General features: G+C 37.5%; 1 long non-coding RNA gene across 2 annotated transcripts; it reads left to right on the top strand.

Moving 5' to 3' along the window:
- The first annotated feature begins 789 nt into the window (after positions 1-789).
- LOC112653845 (uncharacterized) lies at positions 790-27,561 on the top strand. Of its 2 annotated transcripts, none has more exons than XR_003132572.3 (4): positions 790-884; positions 22,205-22,323; positions 25,094-25,156; positions 27,374-27,561. It is a non-coding gene; the product is annotated as an uncharacterized LOC112653845 (long non-coding RNA). The 2 variants fall into 2 exon arrangements; XR_004814656.2 differs by having other exon boundaries at positions 22,205-22,488.
- The last annotated feature ends 327 nt before the right edge of the window (positions 27,562-27,888 follow it).

Below are 27,888 nucleotides of genomic sequence, written 5' to 3'. Positions count from 1 at the left end.
TCATGCTTATAAGAAACAACTAACTTAATTAACTTCAATGAAAAGGAACTTCTTAAAAATAGATAAGTAGTTCTCAGCAGTGATTGGTGAAATGGAACAAATGGAGCAGACCACGTTGTGGCCTTGAACCAAACAATAGGGGAACAGCTTCCACCGTTCAAAGGCCAGGCGCCATGCAACATGTTTTAGACAATTTTCCCAAGTACGTATGAGAGCATCTGAGGAACAAAGACATCCCCAGTCTTCAATGATCAGTCTTCCAAGGAGGTTCTGAAATAAAAAAGAAAGTGTGCAACTAAATTGCTAACATCACCAAAAAAATGTCACTTTTAATTGGATAGGAATTATGCATTCAGGTGTGACAAGGAGGAAGGGGTTATCATGAGTTAATAATTTGTCAAAAATGCATCCTCATGCTCCTAATCCCTCTAGAGTATTATCTCATGATTACCAAACACCCTGCTTAGATATGCCTTATTAGCTTCTCTTTTGAATATCTTCATTCTTAGGAAAACCATACTTCTGTGTACTATAATATGATGATGTTAGCAGTTTAAAATATGAGCAGCTGCTTCAGCTGAACTAGTAGTTCATAAAAATTAATCTACCCTTTACATTAATCTGTGTTCCAATCAGAAAATTTCTTTAATCCAAGGGGTTTCATAATGCAGCCTAAATCACTGTGGTCCAGGTGCCTTGGGCCGCTTAAAGAGAAAGTAAGGAGAAAATTTAATCTGAGGATTATTAAGTACTTTAGGCTGGTGCTGGCTGGTATCACCTAGCAACTATAGAACATCCTGAGCAAGTCTAACAAATAGCAACTCATCCTTTCTGTCACTGAAGATCAAATAATTAGGAAAGAGCAAGAACGCGTGCTGATAGCGGTAAGGAAGATAATGATAAGACATGAGAACTTTAAGAAGACAAAAAGTGGTTTGAGATAACAGCTTGTGGATACCGCCATTATTAGGATGATTATTAGCTGAGTAACATTCATAAAAGCAGTTCATAAGATGACTTGGAGGTCTTACAGGTGCATAGTTACAGAAACTGAAGAGATGCTCCAATAGGCCTTCCGGAAACAAATCAATTCAACTCAGTTACTGCCAAGGAATTGTTATTGGTCAGGTTTACAGGGAAAAGAACAAAGACCTTCAAATTTCACCAGGTAGCTAATAAGCTACAGGCCTACACATCTTATTTCCATGAGATTATGTCAGATGGCTATGCAGGGTCATATTTCTAGGGCTAATATAAAAATTCCCTTTGTAAGGTGAGTGGAGGAAAAGAGTGAAGTCTGGAAAGAACGAAATTACCCTGGATACCCAGCATTAGATCTTCTAATGCTATTCTATATTGTAAATATTAAAAGCAAAATAAAGTTGTTTTTCTTTTTTTAAAAGTATTAATTAATTAATTAATTAATTAATTTATTTATTTATTTATTCATGATAGACACACACACAGAGAAAAGCAGAAGCATAGGCAGGGGGAGAAGCAGGCTCCATTCAGGGAGCCAGATGTGGGACTGGATCCTGGGACTCTGGGATCATGCTCTGAGCCAAAGGCAGATGCTCAACCGCTGAGCCACCCAGGTGTCCCAAGTTTATCTTTTAAATTATAAACCAAGTCCTCTGCTTCCAGCCATAGGAATATAACTGGTTAACAGACTTGCCTTCCCAGTCATGTATTCCTTAAAATTGAGAAATTGTTGGGCAGTAATGTCAAGGAGTTCGAACAATAGGCAGTGCAGACTGTGATCCTAGGCAAATGGGAACCATGAAGAGTGAGCTCCATGATCACCCCCACAATGTGTACAAATTTCTGTCATGGGGTACTTTTCCAGCACAGAACATGGAAGTGGATTCAAAGCAGAGCACTGGGGTCAGTGACCTGTAAGAACAGAACTAAGAATTCTGAACTGCTGAAGTAGCCCGAGTTTAAGGCAGAACATAACCAAAGAGAGGGGACTGCACAGAGAGTAGACCACAGTTGTTCGTGTGGGCATTCATCATAGGTTCTCGGCTAATGGACAAGAAACACATGGAGGGAGAGAGGATGAGGACCTAACAGGGATCACCAGTTGCAGAAATGTGCATTGTAGGGACGCTGAAGCGATAATAGTACAACCAGATCACAGAGATTGAACTGAACACCGTAGGTAGTCATCTGAGACCCTAGAAGAGCCCAGCATTAGAGATAAAGTAAGGGCACACTCCAGTACTGAGGTAAAACCTGAAGCCGACCTAGCCACACCAAAAGATAGCATCTCTATTTTATCAGTCAGCCAGAACAGAACTCAATAACTTAAGGAAGATGATGTAATTCATCTATGTTGTACAACGTACAATAGAAAACTCCTAGACATACTCAAAATATCACCTATATTTGAAATTCAAATGCTTGGGATTTTATAATTAGGTGAAAAAATGTTAAAGCAGATATTATTCATATATTCAAGGACTGAAAGGAAAATATGACAAACATGGATGAAAACATAGACAACCTTGAGTAAGTAACTTCATGTAAATTTGAAGATTTGTCAAGGAACTTGATCTTGGAACAGTCTGTTTTCTGCTGGATAGGTCAGAATGTTCTTCTTGAGGGAGAAAATGGGAATTTATTTGTCAGTACTTTAATCCAGCATGATTATATGTAGCATGATATTTTTATTTGTGTCTCCTTTCATTATCTTTTCCTTAATTTTGATATTCAGTCGTTTAACAGTGATGTGTCAGTTGTAGTTTTCTTTGTGGTCATCTTGTCATTCTTAGTTCTTGACCCTGTACTTGTAATCTGATTTTGACTTGTTTTTCTCTGCTTTCTTTTTCTAGGTCTCTGAACACGCTCAGGATATTCTGTTTCCCCTCCCATTGTTCTAAATTTCATGATAATATGCCCTGGCATAGGTCCTTTTTAGCTACAGTCCTGTCACTTGTTGGGTCATTTTAATCTATAAATGCATGAGTTTAAGTTCTGAAAAAAAAATATGTTGAATTATTTATTCTTCCTTCATTTTTTTCTTTTTCTCATTCTTTAATTCCCTATTATTCAGATTCAGTAACATCTCGACAGATTCTATACTTTCAAATATTTAAAAAAAATTTATATATACTTTTTGTTGTTTTTCTTTTTTAAAAAAATATTTTATTTCTTTATTCATGAGAGAGACAGAAGCAGGCTCCTCCCAGGGAACCCTCTGTGGGACTCTATCCTGAACCCCAGGATCACACCCTGAGCCGAAGGCAGAGAGGCTCAACCACTGAGCCACCCAGGTGCCCCTGGTGGTTTTGATGGACTTTCTGAGAAGACTCTACACCTTATATTTATTCTCAATATTTTATTGATTTTATTATTTATTTATTTAGTTAGTTAGTTAGTTAGTTAGTTAGTTAATTTTGGGGAGAGAGAAAGAGCATGAACAAGCAGGGAATGAGGGAGGGACAAAGGAGGAGAGAGAGAGGGAGAGAGGGAGAGAAAATATCAAGCAGACTCCATGCTCAGCATGGAGCCTGACATAAAGCTCCATCCCATGACCCTGAGATTATGACCTAAGCGGAAATCAAGAGTCAGATGCTTATCCCACTGAGTCACTGGCCACCATTTACTGATTTCAAACTTATGATAATGTATGTAAATTTCAAAACACTGTTTTTTTTTTCTTCTCTGAATATTTCATTTTAGATACCACTTTTTGTTGTATGGCTGCCACACTTATTGATGGGCTTGACTGTGAATTATTTTTTTTTTTTGAGATCTTTTTTATTATTATTTTTCATTTTTTATTAGAGCTCAATTTGCCAACATATAACATAACACCCAGTATTCATCTCGTCAAGTGCCCCCCTCAGTGACCATCACCCAGTCACCCCAACCCCCTGCCCACTTCCCCTTCCACTACCCCTTGTTCATTTCCCAGAGTTAGGTGTCTCTCATGTTTTGTCACCCTCACTATATTTTCACTCATTTTCTCCCCTTTCCCTTTATTCCCTTTCACTAATTTTCCCTTTATTCCCTTTCACGAATTTTTCACTCATTCCCCAATTGAATGAGACCATATAATGTTTGTCCTTTTCAGACTGACTTATTTCACTCAGCACAATACCCTGCAGGTCCCTCCATGTCAAAGCAAATAGTGGGTATTTGTCATTTATAATGGCTGAGGAATATTCCATTGTATACATAAACCACAGCTTCTTTATCCATCAGGACACTGAGGCTCCTCCCACAGTTTGGCTATTGTGAACATTGCTGCTATAAACATCGGGGTGCAGGTGTCCTGGCATGTCACTGCATCTGTATCTTTGGGGTAAATCCCCAGCAGTGCAATTGCTGAGTCATAGGGCAGATCTATTTTTAACTCTTTGAGGAACCTCCACACAGTTTTCCAGAGTGGCTGCACCAGTTCACATTCCCACCAACAGTGCAAGAGGGTTCCCCTTTCTCCACGTCCTCTCCAACATTTCTGGTTTCCTGCCTTGTTAATTTTCCCCATTCTCACTGGTGTGAGGTGGGATCTCATTGTGGTTTTGTTTTTTTGTTTGTTTGTTTTTGTTTTTTTTAATAATAAATTCATTTTTTATTGGTGTTCAATTTGCCAACATACAGAATAACACCCAGTGCTCATCCCATAAGTGCTCCCTCAGCGCCCGTCACCCATTCACCCCCACCCCCTGCCCTCCTCCTCTTCCACCACCCCTAGTTCATTTCCCAGAGTTAGGAGTCTTTATATTCTGGTTTTGATTTGTATTTCCCTGATGACCATTGATGCAGAGCATTTTCTCACGTGCTTCTTGGCCATGTATATGTCTTCTGTGAAATTTCTGTTCATGTCTTTTGCCCATTTCATGATTGGATTGTTTGTTTCTTTGCTGTTGAGTTTAATAAGTTCTTTATAGGTCTTGGAAACTAGCCCTTTATCTGATACGTCATTTGCAAATATCTTCTCCCATTCTGTTGTCTTTTAGTTTTGTTGACTGTTTCTTTTACTGTGCAGAAGCTTCTTATCTTGATGAAGTCCCAATAATTTGACTGTGAATTAAAATGACTATAGCATCCATTGCAGGATCCACAACTAACTTGAATATATTCTTTGGAGCTAGATTTTATGGATCGGATAAAATTTCTTTCAGTGTCTTTCCTGGAGGGTAGAGGAGGCTGCAAGCCTGCTAAAGCCAAGTACTGGAAATGGAGGGCATAAAAGCTCTTGCCAGGCTCTTCTTTCAGAAGATTACCACTGCTTTCACCTAGTCCTGGCGATCTCCAGGGCAGGTTCCTGCTGATCTGTCCTTTCAGAGTTGTATTCTCATGGTTTTTCCACATGGTAGAAGGGAATTGCCGGGTTATATGAGATGGGGTGCACACCACATTTAGGATTACCTATCGTTGCCAATTCCAGAACCCTTCTGCCACTCTTGGGTCTAAATTAGACTGTTTCTGAACTTCTTCCACTGTGACTTCATAGGTCTGTGGATTTTCAGCAGGAGACCTCAGACTACAACCTGTCTGCTTGTCATCTGTTTTGATAAATAAAGTTTTATTAGGACAGAGCTCTACCCATTCATTTAGATAGAATGTGGCCACTTTCAAACAACGATGACACTGTTGAGTAATCATGACAGAGACTAGATGGTGCACAGAGCAAATGTATTTACTAGTTGACGCTGTAGAAAATATTTTCAAATCCCCAGTCTAGAGTGTTGTTCCTTATGCATCTATTTTACAGCTTCCAAAATCTTGCTTCCATTGTTTCCTCTTCCCTGCTCTTTTCATCTTATGGATATATTATAGTTGATCCTTTAATGTAATTTGTTCAGATTTCAACTTGAAACCAAGTTACACTTGAGTTCGGTCCACCAACCGTGAGGGCTTTGACCACTCTTCTTTGTCATCACCACCTAACCTGCTTGATTTTGATCAATCCAGCAATAAACAGGTCTGTTCGAAGGTCAAGCCAAGGCAGATTCACATTACCCTTTTAGTTTTTTCTGCTTTTATAACTGAATAATACATATTTATTCATCTCTGGCATTGAAGTTTTTCATGCCACCCTACATTTTGCCAGTTATAAAAGAAAACAGCATGAGCCCTTAGAAGAAGATGCTGATGTTAATTTTAATTTTATAGATTTTCATCCAGAAAACATGTGTAGAGCGCCAAATATGCAAGTGGCATCATATTCAATGCTTAGCACACTAAGAATAGCAACAACAATCATAATAAATACAAAACATATATTCACTGGATTATAAAATGTAGCTGAGCAGAGGATACGGAAATAAAAAACTATTTTGAATCAATATAATATGAGCTATTATACAGTAAGAAGAGCTGACATAGAAATTAGATTTACCTGTGAGACTCATAGTAAGCTTTATATTGAACACTAAATAGAATGTTGACAATCAGAGCAGGAAGGGTACTCCTCCCAATGACAAATATATGTATATAAACTTCTTTAAGCTTTAATTTTCTCATCTGTAAGATGAAGGTAATTTACTACTTTCCTCATAGTTTTGCTCCAAGTATTATATGAAACATTGCTCTTGATGGATTTAACAGAATTTCTGGCACATAGTAAGTGCTCAGCAAAAGGTAATGATCCATGCTATTCTTATGTTCATTTTTTAAAAGATTTTATTTATTTATTCATACATGAGAGACACACAGAGAGAGAGAGAGAGAGAGGCAGAGACACAGGCAGAGGGAGAAGCAGGCCCCAGGTGCGGGACTCGATCCTGGGACTCCAGGATCACACCCCGGGCCAAAGGCAGACGCTAGACCGCTGAGCCACCCAGGGATCCCCCTGTTCATTTTCTTTGTAAAGAGGGGATAGTATTTTAGAAGAACGAATAAGTCTATGATAAGATTTTAAGCACAGTGGTAGCTTTAAATAGAGGCATTTTGGAAAGAAGTAATTTCCTAATCATCCTTTAATTTGAAGAATATAAACAGATAATTACTTTTTTCTCAACAGCTATGAAAGGGTCTGTTAAGGGATGATTCACAATCAGATATCCCAGGGCTAGAATCAGGATCAACTGAATTCGTGTTCATCCAAATTATTTTCACAACTTTTCTTTAAAATCAATAATCCAGCTACTTACAATTTATATCCATTTCTCCTGGGCAGATCTTATCCAGCAACTAGGGTAGCATTACTTGAAGGAAATATATCAATATATTTTCCCCAGATATTACTACAACTTATGTTTTCTCTGATTGTGTTAGGTTTTTATTTTGAGGAAGAAAAAAACCTTAGCAAAAATCATACAGAATTGGTTGTTTGGAAAAAGAGCAACAGGGCAACATTTATTGATCTACAAATAGATCTAAATAAAAAAGAAAACAGTATGTGGTGTAATTTGATGCACTGTTGACTTAAAATATTTTTCATATTTTTTCTCATTATCCTCATAAAAATGGACATTATAACAGGAAATCTGGCATAATTTTAGTGTTTAGATTACTATATTGTGTAGAACTATGATATGACAAGGTAAATACAGTGAGTGGTCCTATTTGGGTCTCTTAAATAATCTCCTGAAAGTATACACAAGTGTCATTTTAGGACCCACTGAAGCAATCAGCAGGGTTGTGTGATTGGAGTGTTTCTATTTGTGCACGTTAGGTGTCCATTTCTTATAGAAGTTCAAATTATGCATTCTAGTATAACCCTTGACCTAAACATTTGTAGAAATTTTTAAGAGTCTCTCTGTAAGGTATTAGAATTGCACATTTTGATAATTTCCTTTCCAGAATCCTTGTGGCAAATTTCTTTCTAAGCTTTATAATCTCTCTGAGCATGGTGCAGCATTTTACCCGTATTTAAGATGAAATCACTTTCCATTTTGTATAAAAGAAGTTTAAGCCAATGGAAAGGCTCCAAACTTAGCAGATATTTAAAGGGACTTCGTGTCAGTCATTGGAATGTAAACCACTGAGGGGAAATGTTCTTCTGGCTTCTGTAAATGTCATATTGGGAGCAGACTCTGGGGCACAACATGCAGGAGCTATAGCAGCACCAGCCTTTGAGGATAAAAAGGGTGTAGGAATGCACAAAACTGGGGCTGGAGAAACAGACTTAGACTCGTCCCTGTGAGAGCAGCTTAGAAGCCTAAAGCAGGGGGTTGATGAGTCGGCAAGCTCACGCTCAGCAGTGTACTCAAGAGAAAGAGGTCATGTCCATTCAGCACTGACAACATAGCCTGAAGGAAGTCCCCATGGTGATTTAAACAGTCTAAAGTCATAGATTTATTTGTTCAAAATATTCACTTTCTTTAGAACTGACATTATCTCAGAATGTCCTGTTTCTGCTTCGTGTTGAAAAAATGGATCTTGTGGAATTCAAGGTAGCCTAGCTCAATCCAGCAATTTTTTTCCCTTCAAATTTAGTCCTAGTACAATTTCCGTTTTCATCATCAAGTCTCTTCTAGCCTTGGTTGGACTCTATTGCAACAATGACAAAAGAGCTTGGCGAGCTCATTCCTGGCAGTTTGCTCAAGGGAACGAGGTCATGCCCATTTAACATTTAGACACAGCCTCAGAGAAGTTCCTTTGGTCACTCTGCTGTACAGTCAAAGCTTCCCCAGGTATTGCCAAGCCAGCAGGGTACTGTGTGTGTGTGTGTGTGTGTGTGTGTGTGTGTGTGTGTGTTGAGGGTGTTCTTGACTTTGAGCTCTTCTGATTATCAATCCTATAGTAATACTAGAAAGCAGCTGACTTCCAAATAATTGACTCTTTTCAGCCTTGGCAGTTTTTCTTGGTGGCTCCCAGGAATTTACCTCTGTTCCACATCCATGATGTCAGAGACCCCACAGGATTGTAGCTATGAGGCCTTCCCTCAAAAGTGAATGCCACCCCCGTCCTTCTACTGCTGTGTTCACACTCTGCCAATCAGTCCTGGTGTGGAATGGTGGAACGTGCTGTTACCTTTGTTATGCTCACAACTATATCAACCGGAATCTCTTCCCTCTGTGGTACCAAATTGGAATTGGCTACAGGAGGTATGTGTGTGAGGTTTGGAAGACAGAAGTGAATCTGCAATTTTCTTCTGAAGGTGTTTCTGCTGCCAGGTGCAGGGGGAAAAGGATGCACAGGTCATGGGGGGGCTTCAGATTATTCTCATTCTCCTCTGGTTTATGTGCGGTTTTCTTCCCAACTACTGGTTCTGCCGGCAAACAGCATTGTCAGTCCCACCACACCTCTGTAGATCCACAGAGGTCAGTGTTGCACTAAAAGAGTGGATTCTAGTAGACCTCCACACAAACTGTCCCATTATGGTCCCACCTCTGGCTCTGGAAGAAGTTGGCTTCTCAGATTGAAGGATTAATTAATTACTCTTTCTTTCAGCCTATACCCCCCCTCCCCGACACTTTTAGATCTTCATTTTTATCTCTTCCCCAAATTGTTCTAACTCCTATTATAAATCTATATCCTATAGCATTGTTAGTGACAATGCTACAGCCCAGCCCTGCTTGGGACAGGTGGAAACATTTGCCCACTCTCTTTGCTAAATGTTGTTGACTTCACTTGAGCTCAAAACAAATGTGGATTCTTCTACACTATTCTTTGCTTCCTCACCTCTGCATTTGTAAGCAGAAATCATGTTAAGACCGCCAACTCCTAGATTTCCAGATGAGTCAGATATAGGTGATGGTTCTCACCTTTTTTCTTCCCAAAGAATATCTCTGCTGACCTTAGTACTCGCAAGATTATTGGACACGAGGTGTGCGTGCAGGGAACAGAAATATTTCTGTTCCATTCTCTGAATTTCATCTCCTCTTTATAGAGATTCATAATATCTGTGCTATTCTTCCTTTCATATTATACCTGTTATGGCATATTTGAGTTGAAAGACAAGATTTAACAGCATCTTTGGTCTGGTTCTCCTTATGAAGGTGGTCATTGGGAAAATCAAACTAAAAATACCCCCCTGATCTTCTTCATGCATTTATTGTTTAGTTTGTCACAGCCCTTTGCCTCCTTCATGTGAAATGAGAAGTATTGCTTAGTAGAGGCTCAACTTCAAGGCACCCCACCCGATAGAATTGCAGCTCCTGATATTCTCGCCCTACAGAGGAGGCTAACTCAGGACATGAAGTGCGCTCAGACTCAGGGCTGCTTCCAACAGTAGGAAACCAAGAAGCTGAGAAATGGCACAAGTCTGATCCCTTCCCACTGGCCTGTCTTGGTATTGTTTGTTGAGGAAATGGTACTATTTGCAGAAAATAGGCCTTGGAAACAAAGAACCTGGATATCTGAAGATTGCTCTTGACAATGATTTTGCTATCTGGATGTGGAAAATTATAAATCTGTTTATAAATTTGTCAGTTAACAATTATGAATACTAAATGCTGGAAAGTACTTCTTTTTGTTCTTTTTTTTGAATCTTGCTAAAATTACCATTTGTATTTTATTCACTAATTCTTTGCAACTACTTAGGTATTGAACTTCTCCTCTTCACTTCTTACATTTGAATGTATTCTTTTTTGTTTTCATTTTTGCTAACATTTTGAAACATTGATCATCCAAATTCCTCTTACTATGCTCTAAAAATAGTCTAGACTTACCTGATATCCCACGTCTGAGTCTTCAGCCAAACACGGAGGTAGACATCCTGCCCCCCAATCCCACTGAAAACATTTGCAAAGAACAGGCTGAATGGAGCTTTTCCATTATTAGCCAAAAAACTTTGTGTGACCAGCCCAGGAAATGGTTTTTCTGTATATAGATTAACATTTTCTAGGGGTCATAGCCACAGTGTCCATCTGTGATGCTTATTCCATGCCCATGTGGTCTGTGACAATGTTTAACATTGGAATATGTGGCTAGTGAATCTGGTTGAGTAATTCCAATTTCAGCCATACTACTTAGAGTCCTTATCAAAGCAACAGGATGATGACATCCTGAGCAAGCCTGTCCAACAATCTAAGATGTGTTTCTGCTCCCTAGGAAAAATACATGTGTAAGGATGTTCTAAGTAATAAAAAAAAAGTTAACAATAATTGTCAGGTTCTTTCCATATATTGTCTCACTGTCTTAAGCAATCTTGCATATGAAGTACCCCTATGAAGAAATTTACTGCCCATGATATTAACTAATAAGCCAATTGTTATGTAACTGTTTCATGCTGTACCCAGGATTAGAACTCCAAGCTATTTAGCTCCAGAGCCTAGCTCCTCATCCCTAACCTTAGAACATTGCTCAGAGCATTCTTTTGCATTTTTTTTTTCTACTCCCGCTTAGAAAATTCACTATTGATTTGTCAGGGCAACTCTCTCTGGAAGCCACTGAATAATGATTCATACTGCTCCCTAGACCTCTCCTACTAGCAGATCTTTGGGCTGCAACATTTATATGCTGACTCTGGCCCAGGACGGGTTGACGGTGGGCTGAGCATTGTAACACACCTAGTTCACTGCCTCTACCCAGGTGAGAACATAGCAGATGCTACTTTTTGAAAAACAAGAAGCATAAAATCATTGAACATGTATAACATTGTTCACAATTGATTTAAAAAAAAAACTTTCATTTTGTATTTCTAAACTTTTCATTTAGGATAAAGGGAAATGGATACTGTACAATATGAGAGAATCGCTACTTGGTGGAAGATGAGAAAAGACATGGGAAATACCACTTCTAATTCTCTCCCATCCTGTGATATCAGTCTCCATCAAAAGCAGCTCATGCCTTTCTTGTGCTATAAAACCTTCTGTGACATTATCAGACTAAAGTGGTTACTTTAATTTTAAATGTAATAGGAGGATTACCCACCCCACACAATCAGATACATAATAAATGCTGGGGGGATCAGCAAAGCTTTGCAGGAATATGTGAGCTCTAGTGTTTTGGTGATATCTGCTTGTTGTAGACTATTGATTTCTACAAAAAAAGTACAATTTCTAAAAAGAGAAGAAATATGTGAACAAATCCCTTAAAATGAAAATAAGTCCAGTGATGAGAAGGCATTTGATGAAGTGAATTTCACCTTCATCCTGGGCTTTTCTAAAAGATCCAACCTGCTAATACAAACAAGGACATTGATACAAATGTTAACTTCAGAAAATATTTTTCAGATTCATATACCAATATGCTCCGTGTGCTACATATATTATCATTTTATTCTATGAATTTTGAAGGCAGATATCATTATGTTCCTCATTTACACATAAAGAACATATGGTTCAGGGTGGTTTACTAAGTGCCCAATGTCACAGTACTATTTAGTACACCTGCCAACATTTAGAATCACTGCTGCTGGGGCCCGGAAACTACCTCTTCCATAGTGTTTCTGCACTACAAAAGGCACACAGACAAAAGTTGCACTCAGGGCAACGACACTCACTGACTCTGGATGTATTTGGACCCTGCCTACCCTACTTCTTTTCCATTACTTTTTTCTATTGTCTCTGTTGGTTTTCCGACATCCCCATGGATAATGGTTTATTTTATTTGTCAGTGTAACAGAGCTACAGGGTGCCCAGATATTTGATCAAACATCAAATAAATGGGTATGTCTGTGAGGTGTTCTGAATAAGATTAACATTTACATCAGTAGACTGAGTAAAGCGGAGTGCCCTCCCTACAGTGGGCATGCCTCACCTGATCAGTAGAAAGCCTGAATAAAACAGAAAGGGCGACCTTCCCCGGAGTAAGAGACTTCTTGCCTGACTGTCTTTGAAGTGGGATGTTGCATTTCTTTTCTGCCGTTGGGTTCTAATTCAAGCAGTGGCTCTTCCTGAGTCTCAAGCCTGCTGGCTTTTGGACTGGAACTGCACCATCAGCTCTCACATTTCTCAGGTCTCCAAACTCAGCCTAGAAACTACATTATCAACTGTCCTGGGCCACCGACTTGTTGACTCCTCTTGTAGATCTTGAGGGTTGCAAGCTTCCATAATTGCATTAGCCAATTCTTTATAACAAATCTTTCTTAATCTCTCATACACGCACACGCACGCACGCACACACAGTGCTATGTTCGGAAACTCAGAGGCTGTCACAGAACCCAAGACCACAATAATAAAACTATAGACTAGGTTAATCCATGGAAAATATTAAGATCAATCATCTTTTCTTTGGTGTCTTATCCTTTTATTCTTTAGTCCATTCTATATGACCATACACGAAGATGATCTTAATACCAAAGAGTTGGGGATTTCTGGCCCAATGCTTCAGGGAATATCTCTATGACCTATTGATTATATTTAAATCAGACTTTTATGCTCAACTTTCTATTTTATTGCCTAATTTCCATGTTTCAATTTGCTTGCCTCTTTGAATTAATGCATTTTATAAACTGTTCAATCTTCCATTTACGACTTCCTTGTTATATACAATGCAAATTCATATTTGGTTTAGACTCTCAAATCTGCAGCTAGAGTGAGTACCAAATCCAATAGTCTAGAACAAGGGCTTAGACCATGCTTTCTTCAAGACTGCCATCATGTGATTCTACCTTTAAAGCTGTTGAACTCCAATCAAGAAAGCAAAAGAGAGACTTAGATGTATACCTATTAAGCCTCCCAGCTTCTTTTTCCCTAAGCCAATAGAAGAAGAGTTAGAGATCTTCAGTGAGTATTTAGAAGACTTGAATTCAAAAGATAATGTGGAAAAAGCCATTCATTGTATTTACAGGCTTTGGATTCTAGACCATCCTGTACATCAATCCCATCTTGTGTTTCCACTAACTGAAGAAAAGTTATTACTCAGAAATCTAACAGAGTCCCAGTAGTCTCTCCCAGGAATGATTAACTCAGTACCATGACACAAAGGTATCTTTATGCAGAGTTATTAGCATATTAGTTACTAGCACAGTTATTTTTATTGCTCTAATCTCTCCCCTAAATTCCAAATGTGTATATCTGCAATATACATCTTAAAGTTAATACGCTTAAAAGAGCTCTTTTCACCTAAATCCTCCCCTTTGTTGCTTTTGACTCAGCAAATAGTATCTTCATCCCTTCAAATGTTTCATTCAAAAGTCGAGGACAGACTTCTCTATTTCTCTTCTGCAAACTCCAATTCCTCAAAAAAGATAGCTGTATTTGGAAAAACCTATCTGAAATTTTTGTTTTCTCCAGTGACTCTACCCCATTATAACTACATTATCTTACATCTGGTCTACTGCAGTAGCCCCTCTTAATTATTCTTTCTACTTTTGCATCCTTGTAATTCTCAAAGAACAGTCAGAATGATAGGGTCACATTTAAATAAGACTAAGCCAGTCCTTGACTCAAAATCTTACTTTGGCTCTGTATTAGCTTCCGATTGTCTCAATAACAAAATGTCATACAATCGGTGACTTAAAGGATCACAAATGTATTCTCTCAGTCCTGGAGCTCAGAAATCCAAATGAGTCTCTCTGAGCTACAATCCAAACTGCATTCTCTCTGGAAACTCTAGGGAAGAATCTTTCTTTCTTTCTTTCTTTCTTTCTTTCTTTCTTTCTTTCTTTCTTTCTTTCTTTCTTTCTTTCTCTTTCTTTCTTTCTTTCTTTCTTCTTTCTTCTTTCTTTCTTCTTTCTTTCTCTTTCTTCTTTCTTTCTCTTTCTTTCTTTCTTTCTTTCTTTCTTTCTTTCTTCTTTCTTTCTTTCTTTCTTTCTTTCTTTCTTTCTTTCTTTCTTTCTTTCTTTCTTCTTTCTTTCTTTCTTTCTTTCTTTCTTCTTTCTTTCTTTTCTTTTCTTTTTTTTTTCCAGCTTCTAGATGCTTCACTTCTAGAGGCTGCCTGCATTCCTAGGCTTTCCATCTGCCAAGTCAGCAATGGAATATCCAGTCTTTGCCAAGCTCTATCACTCCGACACTGACTCTTCTACCTTTTGCTTCCACTTTTAAGCACCCCTGTGATGACATTGGGCCCACCTGAATAATGCAGAATAAACTTCCATTTTAAGGTCATCTGGTTAACGACCTTAATTCCCCTTTGTCATGTAAGGTAACATATTCATAGAGCCAGGGATTAAGACAGACATTCTGGGGCTACTATTTTGACTGCTATAAGCTTATGAAATATTTTTTTTTTAATTATTTATATGAGAGAGAGAAAGAGAGAGCACAAGCAGGGGGAGCTGGGAGAGAGAGCAGGAGAAGCAAGCTTCCCACTGAGCAGGGCGCTTCGTGCATGGCTGGATCCCAGGACCCTGGAATCCTGATCTGAGATAAAGGCAGACACTTAACCAACTGAGATGCCTAGAAGCCCCATTAAATAATTTTTGAAAGATGGAAACTTTTCAATTTCTAAATTTCCTCCATTGTTTGGCTCCTCCCCACCTCCTCACATCCATTTCAGACAGCATTTTTTTTTTTTTTTTTTTGTCACTGGCTTTTAGTGGACCTCTGATCTAAGCAGATGCCACCAGCCTCAGGATCTTTGTACTTACTGTCCCTTAGTGTGGCAGGCTCTGCTCCACTTGTGCCCTTGGCCTCTTTCTTGTCATTGAGACCATTTCTCCTCAGAGAGGCTTTCCTGGACATTCTATATAAAATAGTTCCATGTGGTACACTCTTTTAATTTATTCCTTTCATAGAACTCACTACCAGCTGAAATTGCCTTATCACTTGTTTTCTTGTTTCATGTCTTTTTATTACCCTCTTGAAAAAATAGAGGCATAAGCAAATAAACTCTTTTTGGTTGTTTTAACAACTTTACCTTGATAGTTGACAACAGTCATCTTGCTTGTAAGTTCTCAGTATATATTTGTTGAATAAATGATTGAATAGTTTTATGAATAAATTTTAAATCAATGTCACCAAGCCAATCATGCACTTGCATTTCTTTTCTTCCAGCCGGAAAAAGGATCTGTCAGTCCTTTTTCCATCTCCATAGAGCTAGCCATTATTTCAAAAGGAAGAAACATTCAATTCCTTGCTCCCTCTGGGGTAACACGCATGTTCCTCTGAGGGCATTTTTAGCTCACAACAAAGTTGTCTTTATTCTGCAGTTCCTTAATCCCTTTTTCATCTGATGCTCTGGGAAACAAAAAGTAGCTGCTCTCAGAGGGATGGACTGGAGAATTACATTAATTTAGAAAACAAGAGAATTTACCAAGAGGTTCTGTGATCTAAATGGGATGTGAAGGTCACTCTACGCCTCTCCCCATAAGTTGCATAATGCACTTCCCCCATTCTTACTTGCATTTCATGCAAATTCTCCCTTGTGTCAGCTACAAATTTGGAAATGTAGCCAGTCAGAATCTGCACCAGATAAATCTAAGGCAAAAGCTATTGCATTAGTTCTAATAGAGCACCTTTGCAAGCCTGCCCTAAACCCTTTTAGGATCTGTTCTGATTACATTTTAAATCTTTTCATGTCTCTAGTCGTACATCTCTGTTGTTGTCTGAGCTTTCAAGGTTAGGAGAACTGGTTCATTCCTTTGAAGATTTTGGCATACTCATGCCTACCATACGCATACCCTTTAAAGTGCTCAGAGTATAAGAAAAGAAAAAAAGGAAATATTCTCACTTGTCCTTTGACTACCTGTATTAAGTGCTTGGAAAACTCAAGGGGGACACAGGTCATCTATTTCTTGTTTAGCAGTGTCCTTGGTAAATAGAAGGTACCTGTACTTAATTAATTTTAGTTTAATTAATTAATTGATGTCTTTAATACACAGTATCCTCTGAGACTTCAGAATAGATAAAGATGATTAATTTTTTATTTTAAAAGGAGAGAAACCACTCAAATTGATTACCAATCACCTATTTTGCTCCAAACAAAACACAAACAACAAATTTTAATTTCATTTGTACTATTAAAAATAGATATCTAGCTGCCTAATTCCATAAGACAAACTTACCAAAGGCACTTCTATTCACTTCTCATTGTAAAAATGAGTGCGGATATGAAAGCATGTTTCATCACTGGAGGTAGAACCTTGGCATGACACACTACAAACTTTCCAATAGCACTTGTTTTTCATTAATCTCCATTTCACTGAGACAGATTCCATTATATGGGTAACTCCCTGGAGAATTTGAAGTCTAGAGCAATTCTCTTCTATATACTTGAGTGCAGTATATGATATTTATATAGTCCTACCTTCCAAAGAGCCCAAAGACTTGATAAATATCATCTCATTGATCCTACCCACTTTTCTGAACAGTAAATGGCAAGAATTGGTATTACCATTTAGCGGTGAGAGAGAACGCTTGGAACAAAAATGCAAAATGATTCAAAAGACCAGTAAGAGGGACAAAAAGTATCTTGGTCACAGAGTTTAAGTGAAAGCCCTCCCGAGTCTCTAAACTATATCTTTCCTCTCAACTGTATTATTTCTTTAGCTCTAATTCTTAGAGAAACAGTTCTTATCTGCTTTAATTTAAATATATGTGTGTATATATATATGTTTTTGTGTGTATCTATATCTACCTATATCTAGATATCTGAATTTTAGGTGTTCTTGTGGATCACAGTTCTGGAAAATATATAATTCTTCCTCTTTTGCTACAATTTGTTTCTCAAATCCATCTAATTCTGCCTTCCTGCTTGTGTTCAATTAACAATCACAGAATTTTTACTTGAGAAGTCATTGCCTCCACGCCTCATGTTCCCTCAAAAGAGAAGTCTAGAGTAAGAATCAGATTTGCCTGCAGTCACATTGTTTGATAAGATGAGATACTGGAATCAAGGCTTTCTGACTTGAGTGGGTTTTGTTATTACTCTACAATAATTCAGAGACAGGAAGGGATTCTATTTAAAGGCTATTCTGAAACACAATGGCAAGGGAAACATTTCAGACTTCCTCCTGTTTTAGGTAAGTTTCACTGGCATTATTGTTGTTCTCTTTTTCTACCATCGTATCCCAATACTATTACTTAGCATAAATCTTGGGTAAATAAATGACACATTGTTCTTACGGTGATGGATGCTAAGATAGAGGTATTAATATGATTGTCGTGGACATCCTAATATGAGCACTATATGTTGTGATTTAGATGAGCTAGAACCATTTCGGTTTTGATGAAGAACTCTGTTGAAATGTTCTGATGTCCCTTGACTCCTCAAGATTATCTCAAGCAATCATGAGTCATTCTAAGTAGGAACTAGGAGAATACTTAGGACACTTTGGAAGGGTAAATAATGGTTCCGCTGTCTCATCAACATGTTTTAATACAGATGAAAGCAGATTACAGAATAATTCTGTAGCATGTTTGAAAAATTAAAAAACAACAACAACAACAAAAGCATAGAATGGCAAAGGCATTATTTACATTCACCGAAATGATAATGTAGATCCTTTGCTTTTAATTCCTACACGAGGGACAGATGATTCAGAGTCAAACAGCTTTTCCTGTGTGTTGTCATTGAGACCAATAGCAAAGATCATTCTTGTCATTGACTCACTGACCATAAACATTGCCACATTCCTGATGGTGGGTGAGACATGAGGCTAAAACCATGATATGAAATGTCTCCACTAGGAGGAAGTAAGCTTCAGAGGGAGTTTTTTGTCTCTTCCTCTCTCTTAAAAAAAAAATATTGATGTATTATGGGCTACTAGAATAAGAACAGTAATCAAACCCTCATGATGCCTAATCTGTTGATATTTCTCCTTCCTGGTTCTCTAGGTACCATCTAGAACATAATCCCATAGCTCACCTGCCCTATGGAGGACCCTCATGGCCATAAAGCTCTGCTCTTCTAAAAAGCATAGGAAATCCTTGGGGGCAAAACTGAACTATATAAATTTTATCATATCACCTGACTCAGATCTTAATTAATATTATGCTCTTAATAAATATTATTGTCATTATTCCCTGAATTTTTACTTTCTTTTTCAAACGATTTCATTTGCACTCTGTGTCAAGCATTTTCCTGTTTGGAGGATCATGTTATCTAAGTGCTTCTCTGCCACTGCCAACTTCTGACTCTGTATCATTCCATTTTCATAGAGCATTTTGCCATCAGGCTCATCATGTTCTTCCCCACGCAACTCTAGTCATTTTCCTAAGGTTTTCAAAACTGACAATACACAATACATCAAAGAATCTAGTCTCGCGTGTTATTGATTTTCTAGTCCTGAGATTTTTATTTTGAGATATCACTCCGTGTTTTGCCATCACCTGGAATGTCTCCACTGCTGAAAAGCTCAGTGAAGATATATGACTGCAGATCTCTGTCTTGCCAGTCCCTCATTTCATTACATTTTTCTTCCATTATTTCTTTCACTTCACCTGAGCTTCTTGTCCTTTCCCAACTTGCTGATCTCACTCTTTTGGGCTCCTCTCTGTGCTTGTTCTTTGTGGTGAAGCTTGGATGCCATGCTCCATTATTTCAGTCATCCTCACAGAACCACAATGTCCTGATATCTTTCTCTTTTTATGTTCCTTTATTTGTGGAATGAGAGAGGATCTGTTCTAAAAATCACAAAGTCCAGGGTCCCCCTGTGGCTCCGTTGGTTAGTATCCAACTTTTGATTTTGGCTCAGGTCATGATTTCTGGGTCCTAGGATCAAGCCCTACATTGGGCTCCACTCAGCATGGAGTCTGCTCAAGATTCTCCCTCTCTCTCTATCTTTCCCGTGACTCATGCATGCACATGTGCCTGCTCTAAATAAGTATATAAATAAATACATGCATAAATAATTTTTTTAAAATCACAAAACCTTTGAGCTTAACACTATAGAAAATAATAAAAGGAGCATAGGTATTCATACTAATAAACCCAATTAGGTAACAAATATTTTGTGGTGCTATAATCAGAGTTATCAAATCTAATAGATTTTGTCTTTACCTTCTTTCCTATCCTACTACTTAAGTTGGTAAAGCTAGGCTTGACTTTGGATATAAGCTTCTAGATGTTTTTTTTTTTTTTTTTCTAGATGGGTTTTTTTATTGGTTGTTTTGTTTGCTTTTGTTTTCTGCTTGTGCTCTCTCCTTTCTTCAGACAATTCTCCATGTGATAGTTAAATAATTTCTCTCAAATGCAAATATAAACATTTCCATGCTTAACATGCTAGTTTATTTTTGCTGCTAAATAGTTCATTTTTACAGCCATATAGAATCACATTACTTGTCCCATCACATGCAATTAGAATTAATCCCAAATATGTTTTTGTAAAATGAAATTGCACCCTCACCTGCCCACAGTCTCACACTGGGCTTCACCTTCTACTACTCTTCTTTATGTATCATTTTCCCAGAAATAATAAGAAATAACATTTTTACAATTCTCTTTTAAAAATCACATTGTCCATAACTCTGTATCTATTCACAGAATCTTCTCTGTATTTAGAATGCTCTTCCCAGTAGTGTCTGGTAGATACATTGTTACCCAGTTTTCCCCCTGGGAGTGCTTTTGATATTAACTCCATCTCTGGTTCTCCATCTTGTTCATAGCTGTTCAAGGGTGTCTCTTGGAGCTACTTGTTCTGGGCCCCTTGGAAATTAACATGCATGATTTAGAAACAACCACCAAGGCCAGAATGCCAGGAGGCTTACTTTGGCCTCCCATGAATCTGTGAGGGATAACATAGTGTTTCCTCTCCCTGATGCCCAGATTGTGCCACAAGAGGTCTCTGTTAAGTGTTAGCTGTCAATGAAGTGCATGCAAACCCTTTGAAGTGCTTGCAGACCCTCTGATCTCTCTACAATGCCTTCCTATGCATCTCTTTGCTCTATAAAATCTGTAGACTAAGGTCTAGGCTTTGTGGCGAATAGCTGCACAGCTACTAGGTTGTCATCCATCCCATCCTCCCTGTCAGTAAATTACTGAGAATAAAACACTGTGTGGGCCATATAGAGTCGCCTCCTTCATTTCTAAGTCTCTAAGTGCCTTCTCAATTCAGAGGATACTTTACACTTTCTTTTCTACCTTCTAACATCCTCTCAAATACTGTGACTCAGTGAACCCCTTATCTACTCTAAGATTTCAATCCTTTCATCAAACTGATGAAAATATTGTGAAAACTGTCACTGTTTATTTCATAAGAATCCATGCAGTGCTCATTGTTTACATTAATTGCTGCACTGGCACACTTTGTTATAGTTATGTATATAACATTCTCCCTTATTAACATACGAGATCCTGGAACATAGAGTCTGTCTCTATGTTATTAACCTATGAAATACTAGGATATAACTCAGTACTTGGAGTACTAGTAGCAGGAGCCAGGAGATGGTTACTAAATAAACGGAATTGATGAATATTAACTCACCCAAATTAGTATGCATGTGACAGGAGTTTCATGAAAATGGTCATTTTAAGACATTTCTAGACATGGTAAAATTTAATTCCATTTTCTTATTAAATCTAAACAAATGCAAAGTTCAAAATTCACAGTGCATGAAAAATGCCTTCACCTTGTGTTCCTTCTGCTTCTGCCTCTGAGTGATCCTTTACCATTGATGGATTATGCAAATTTCAAATGAGGCTTTTCCCGGGTCCTAGAGGAATTAGATATTTTGTACAGTATGCTGTAAATGCCTAACTTCAATTTATATTACCAAAGCGTATCAGTGTAAAACCTGCTGGTTAGTTGCCCTTAGGAAAAGAAAATCTTTCTAACTGGATTGTATTCAAACATGATAGGTGGAAAAACCAACTTTCTCTTATTACTATTTTTGTCAGTATCAATAGGTTTTCTAACTGCTGTCGCACGTTATAATTTAAAACCACGTGTTCCCTCCAAACACGAGAACTGAGAATGAAAGGCAAGATTTAAATGTAGAGTACTTTACTCTTAGAATTACTGCTGAGTACATAGAAAATGAAAATGCTATTTAAAAGTTCAGGAAGTGTCTGATAAGAAATAAAGAGGTCAGAAAAATAGTTTCTCCTGATAAGCCTACATTTTAAATATATTTCATAGGGCAGTAAATTGCCTGGGTATATAAAAAAAATAACCAAAATGCATTACTCAAAATTTGTTTCCCATAATTGTTGGCTTTGCAAAATGTAACTGATGGACATCCCTATTTCCAAATAAAATTAGCAAATCCTCAAAATGAAGAAAGCAAAAAGAAATAAAAATAATGGTCTTTCTTTCAACTTTCTCTGAGTGTGTCTGTACGTCTGTGTTTGTGTTATATCAATATCTTTAAAAATAAAATGGGCTGGAATGGAAGGTAGGTTGCAAAATGCTGGTTGTTCTAATTATGTCTTTGCTTTATCTTGGTAAAACTTAATAGAAAATACGTGGGTATGTTTACATGCTTACAAGGAATATATGGATTTGGGGTTTCATAATTCATGTCTTTTCCAATTTCAGAGTGACTTATCTGGGAAGGAATCCAAGATGTCTGTTGAAGAGAGCCTACCCTATAAATGAGGCAGCCATGAAAGCATAATTAGGAAGGAATGACATGGTCATGTCAGGTTTGCATGTTGGTAAGACCATTCAGATAGCTCTATGGAGACTAAATTTAGCAGAGAACACTGGAGTTAGGAAAACTGATTTGGAAGCTATTGTACTGGTCCTGGCAGGAGCATATGAAGACTGGAGCAAAAAAGTGGACATGACAATGAAGAAAAATGGGGACATTTGTCACACATGTAAGAGTTATTGTACACAGAACTTGCTGTGTATATGCGTGAGGTGAATGAAGAGAAAAATGTTGCAGACCTATTTTTCTTGATATGTGGCTTTAGTGATTAGGTAAAAGATGGGGCAATTCTAAGGAGTTTAAGAGAATTATAGATGTTTTCAGTATTTTCTTGAGAGGGTCTACAGAATGAGTAAAGTTAGACTAGTGTCTTTGATATATATTTGAAATGTATCAGTATATTCATTAAAACTACAGATGCTTAAAATGTCCCAGATGAGGGTTTAGAGCATTGTTTATTAATTTTTGATTGTTACAGTTAAGAGCTTTGAGGATTAGAGCCAATCTATGACTCTGACTTCAAAATTCTGTATTCAATATCAGGGGATTCGTGTTCCTCTAAGAATACTCACTGGCTCTAGGTTAAGAACCTCCTGAGTTACAAAAAATATAGGAAGAAAAATAGTAATAAAACCCTTAGGGAAACTACTCAGTAAACCATTAAAAAACTGACTTCAATATTGACTGAAAACGTTTTCTGCGATGAGCTCATCTCGGTTGGATATTTCCCTTAACGAATAAATCAACCATTGACTCCATGGATTAATGAATCAGTTCATATATCATGATCTTGAAATGTAGAATAGATAAAGAGAAACCAGTGAAATTTATTTTCTAAGTCAGGAGACTATCTTAATTTTGTCATAAGCTGTCCCATCTCAAGGAAATTCATAGTATTACTTGCTTGAAGCCCAAACAACATTCTTTAAAGCTTATATAAATAACATGGTTCTTTGATGCTTAATTAAGACTTTTGGCATAACCACCACACCAAGCTCCCTGCCAGTATTAAACAATTTACTCCGTAGCTAAAAATAGCTCTGGTTAAACTGAAATTGACAGACAATGAAGCAGTAGTTGGGAAAGTTTATTGAATACCATGCCCCAATTTTGTTAATGAAGGTATATACATCATGCTCCAGTTGGTACATTATTCGCGAAGCCAGGAATGGTTCCAATTCCTATAGCTGGTGCCAAGATCTATAATTTAGTCAGTAAAGAGAAGGCACGTGCTGGAGGCATGTGCCATCATAACAGTGGGGAATCCTGAGCCCTGGGATAGAGCTGCTCCAGGATGAATGTCTGCCAGTTTTTAGATCTCCTCACTTCACCACTGCCTCCCCATTAAATAACTTAATTAAAATAACATTTACCAAATACCATATGTCAGACACAATGCTAAGTGGGGAAGAAGGTAGGAGGCTGGGAGTAGCAATGTTTAGGTGACAATCTCTGGCTTATTTGGTTCATTTAAGACAGAGAATTGTCTCTTTCCAGAGCTACATTATTGCTGTTTCTGACTTGGAGATGCTAACATTTCAGTACTTTTTTGGGGGAGGAGGTACACTGTCTCTACCAATTAAAATACAAAGATCAGTAAGTTAGAGAAAGCCTAATTAACAGTGGGAAAAAAAAGGTACTTTTAATTTTACTCATTAAAAGTCCTGAGGAAGGTGATTTCAGACATAGTTCAAGAGCTCAAAGAGATCATCAGTCTGGGTTTTTTCCCCTTTATTGCACCAACATGTTCATTTATATTTACTCCCCTTCCTTAATATGTTCATCCCTGATCATAGGATAATCATTCAGGCCAGGAGTGAAGATGACTTGTAAGGGCAGGAGACACCCGCACTTGTCTCGACATCTAAAAATCCATTATATGAATAAAAAAAAAAATAGCGCTTTAAACTAATTTTAATTAAATTCAGGTTTAATGTACACTTAACAATTGTTTATAGTATTTATTGCTCTGATAAATTCGAAGCTGACTCCAACATCCAATTATGTAATATAGTATGCAATGAAATGGTAATTTACAGTATATATATTTTTTTAATTGGGGAGCATTTATTGAACACGTAGAGAATATTCACGTTTATAGGCAAGAAAACCTTATTTTTCATTGGGAGCAACCAAACGGTATGTGTTAATTCAAGCTAACGAACAGCAGGACATATAACTTCATAGTACATACTTACTCTGAGAATGAAGTACTGTTTATTAAGAAAAATTGCTTTGCTTTTACTTCTCAGGGGTTTAGTGAGAACATTTATATTTGTCTACAATTTGTGTCCAAGGACCTTTATGGATATTTTGCATTATGCTCAGCTGTAATATCGTATCACTTTATCATCACTATGAATATTCATTTATTGCTTGCAACAAAAAAGCCAAAACAGTAAAATCAGAATGAAAAATGCCATACATACTACTAAGCCTCCGATGTCTACTAACAGAGTTATCGAGTCTATCTAACAGTCATTAAAGTTAATATTGAGGATGACCCTCATATCAAACAATTGCATAAGGAAGAGTGAATCTTGCCAATTTGTATGTAGACAAAAGGAGCTGATATAAGTGTGGTGCTGCTGAGGAAGGATCCAGTATAGTATGTCTAACCCAGAAGAGAGGTGTGACCATGAATTTAAATTCTGGAATCAAATGGCTCTGAACTGTATTAGCTATCTGAACTTGAGGAAGTTATTTCATTTTTCTGGGCCATAGCTTCTTCTTCAGATACTTGGAAGTAAATTCTCATCATTATTTTTTTCTAGGATTTCAAGGAGTTAATAAACACAAGATGCTTGGTACAGAACATGGCACTGGAGAGGTCCATGGTAATTCTTAGCCATTACTCATTAACTCAATAACCATATCATTTTGTCACTGGCAGTAAAAAGATCTTGGCCTTATACACTTTTTTTTTTTAAACTACTGTCAAGATGTATAAAAGTGAATAATAATTCCTGCTTTTTCTACCTCCACAGGTTTGATCTGGAAAGCAAATACAATAAAGGATGTTAGAGGCAGTGAGGTGTAGTGGAGAGAGCCCAGCTTTAGAATGAGACAGACCTGCTCCCAATCTCTGTTCCTAGATTATTCCCCTATGGAGCATCTTGAATGAGTTTGTCAAAATGCAAATCTGATCTTACCATTTTGTCCACTAAAACTTTTGATTCTCTTTCTGTTATCCTTAGAATATAATCCTTGGATGGTAGGGAAAGCCCTGCAGCAAATGACTCTTTCCTAAGTTTTTAATTTCATCTCATGGCATTCTCCAACTCCTGCTAGCCCCCAGATCCTCTGCCTTTTGTGATTTCTTCCTTTTCTTCAGGAATTTCCCTACCTTAAATATTTTCAGTGAGCTAGTTTGCTATCTGGATTATTCCTCCACTCCCATGCAATTCACCTTTCTGACCTTTTTTTTTTTTCTTTAAGATTTTATTTATTTCTCTGACTGAGAGAGTGAGAGAGCACAAGCAGGGGGAGCAGCAGAGTGAGAAGGAGAAGCAGGCTTCCCGCTGAGCAGAGAGCCCAGTGCAGGCCTCTATCCCAGGACCCTGGGATCATGACCTTAGCGGAACGCAGACACTCACCAACTAAGCCACTTAGGTGACCCGATCTTTCTGATTTTCATTTAGGAATGGATCTTTTTGCAAATGTCACTTTCTCATTTGTATCTCCTTTGATCCTCTAAATAAATCCTCTACCATTTATTTGGCTTTATAACATGTCACAATATATAGTTAACTACATACTGTTTGAATGGATCTTTGGCTCTCATGCTCATTCCTTGAATACAAAGGTTATGACCATTTAGATCACAGCTGTATCTGCAAGTTCTAGAATGCAATAGACTCTCAATATATAACATAGAGAGAACTAACATAATCCCTTGAACTTCATAGCCCTCACTGGAACAAATAGATGTTAATAACACTTACCCTGAAAGATTGTTTTTAATATTGGATGTCTTGTATGTACAACACTTTCTCTATAGTGGGTGTCAAAAATGTGACTATTATTAATAGTGAGTATAAGGTGGAGTGCATTTTAAAACAATAAGTTATTTTTGTTCTATTTAAGTGGGTGGAGTCCTACAAAGGGAACACACACACATATATATGACTAGTCCTCTATGGTACAACTTTAAGAATATACCTCATTGGGGGAAAATTTACAGTGATAGACATAGCAGAATGCACATGGCCCTCTGAGCTGTGATTGTCCCTGAGAGGAGTGCTTAGACTGGCATGGACCACCATGGAGAAGGTTTTAATGGAGAAACTTTCTACATATTCATGAGGTAGGAGAATGGTCAGAGATAATCTAGACAACTATGCAATAATGATAGCTCTTTGGTTAAAAACACCTTGTTAGAAATGGGGAGACTTCACAAACATTGGTTTTTGAATCTCTTCTTCCATTGAATTAATTCAGTCTTATTGAGCTGAATCTTTAGAGTTACCAAAGTGAAGAGAAAATTAGCCATCAGTACCATGTCCATTTATCTCTTGTAAGTGGAAAAATATTTCAGAATTTTCCACATGTGTGAGGTCTTGCATTGTTATTCATGGTTCTCTGCCTCACATTCAGTGTTCCCCTTTACCCTTACTATTTGGACATCCAGAGATTTTTCCATATAACTGTGTCATATATATTTTTTTAATACCCAACCACAAATGCTGTAATTAGCTTTGCAGAGATGCTCAATGAATGTTTACTGAATAAAATAAATTTGGGTCATTCACAGGGGCAATAAAGTGCAACAATTTCACTTCAGAGTGGGACCGGGTCAGCACTGAAACACACTAAAAAATTCCAGCTCCGTGTTTTCAGCTGCTTGACCCATGGAATATTGCACTCCAATTTCATCATTTACAATGACAATAATAACATCCGAATTCCCAAGATTGAAGGAGAATTAGAAAAATAGATTTTTAGAAGATGCTCAAATGGCATGTAATAATATAAATGGAAGTACTAACTGTTAGTATTCACTCTGCTATTATCAATTGTTAGGAATGGGTTATAATTCAGGGATCTGATTGTAGGATTTGAAAAATGAGGAAGACAGAAGAATGTAGCCGAAAACAACATGTTCCAGGAATGCCAGGGAGGAAAGGCAGCACATCAGGAAGGAAAAGTGAAGAGAGCTCAGAGGTTAACAAGAACAGGGGGTTTGGATTTGACCTAGTAAGTGGGACATAGTATGGACCCCATGGATTCTGAAAATAAAAAGCTAAACAGATGCACTTTTTCTTTGATAATCCAGATATGCCTCTTCTCAGCTACTAATGCCAAGTTACTCATGCAAAGATTGTGAAATTGAATAATGACCTTTAACTTCACATTTTATTTAACTTAATGCACAAATCCTAATTATATTTCTCAGATTATTTTACTAATATTTTTCCTTTGTGGACGTGTGCCAAGAAAATGGAACTTGTTTATTACATATATTAAGGTTATTAAGAAAAAAAAGACACAGCCACTTGTATTTGTTCCCATAGCACTAATTTATGCTATGAGTGAAGCAACTTAAACAGATATTCTGTTTTCTAGCTTC

The sequence above is a fragment of the Canis lupus genome, chromosome 3, assembly GCF_003254725.2.
Source record: "Canis lupus dingo isolate Sandy chromosome 3, ASM325472v2, whole genome shotgun sequence".
Classification (NCBI taxonomy): domain Eukaryota; kingdom Metazoa; phylum Chordata; class Mammalia; order Carnivora; family Canidae; genus Canis; species Canis lupus.
Note: the sequence above shows the minus strand (reverse complement) of the source record. Positions and strands in the feature narration are given on the sequence as shown.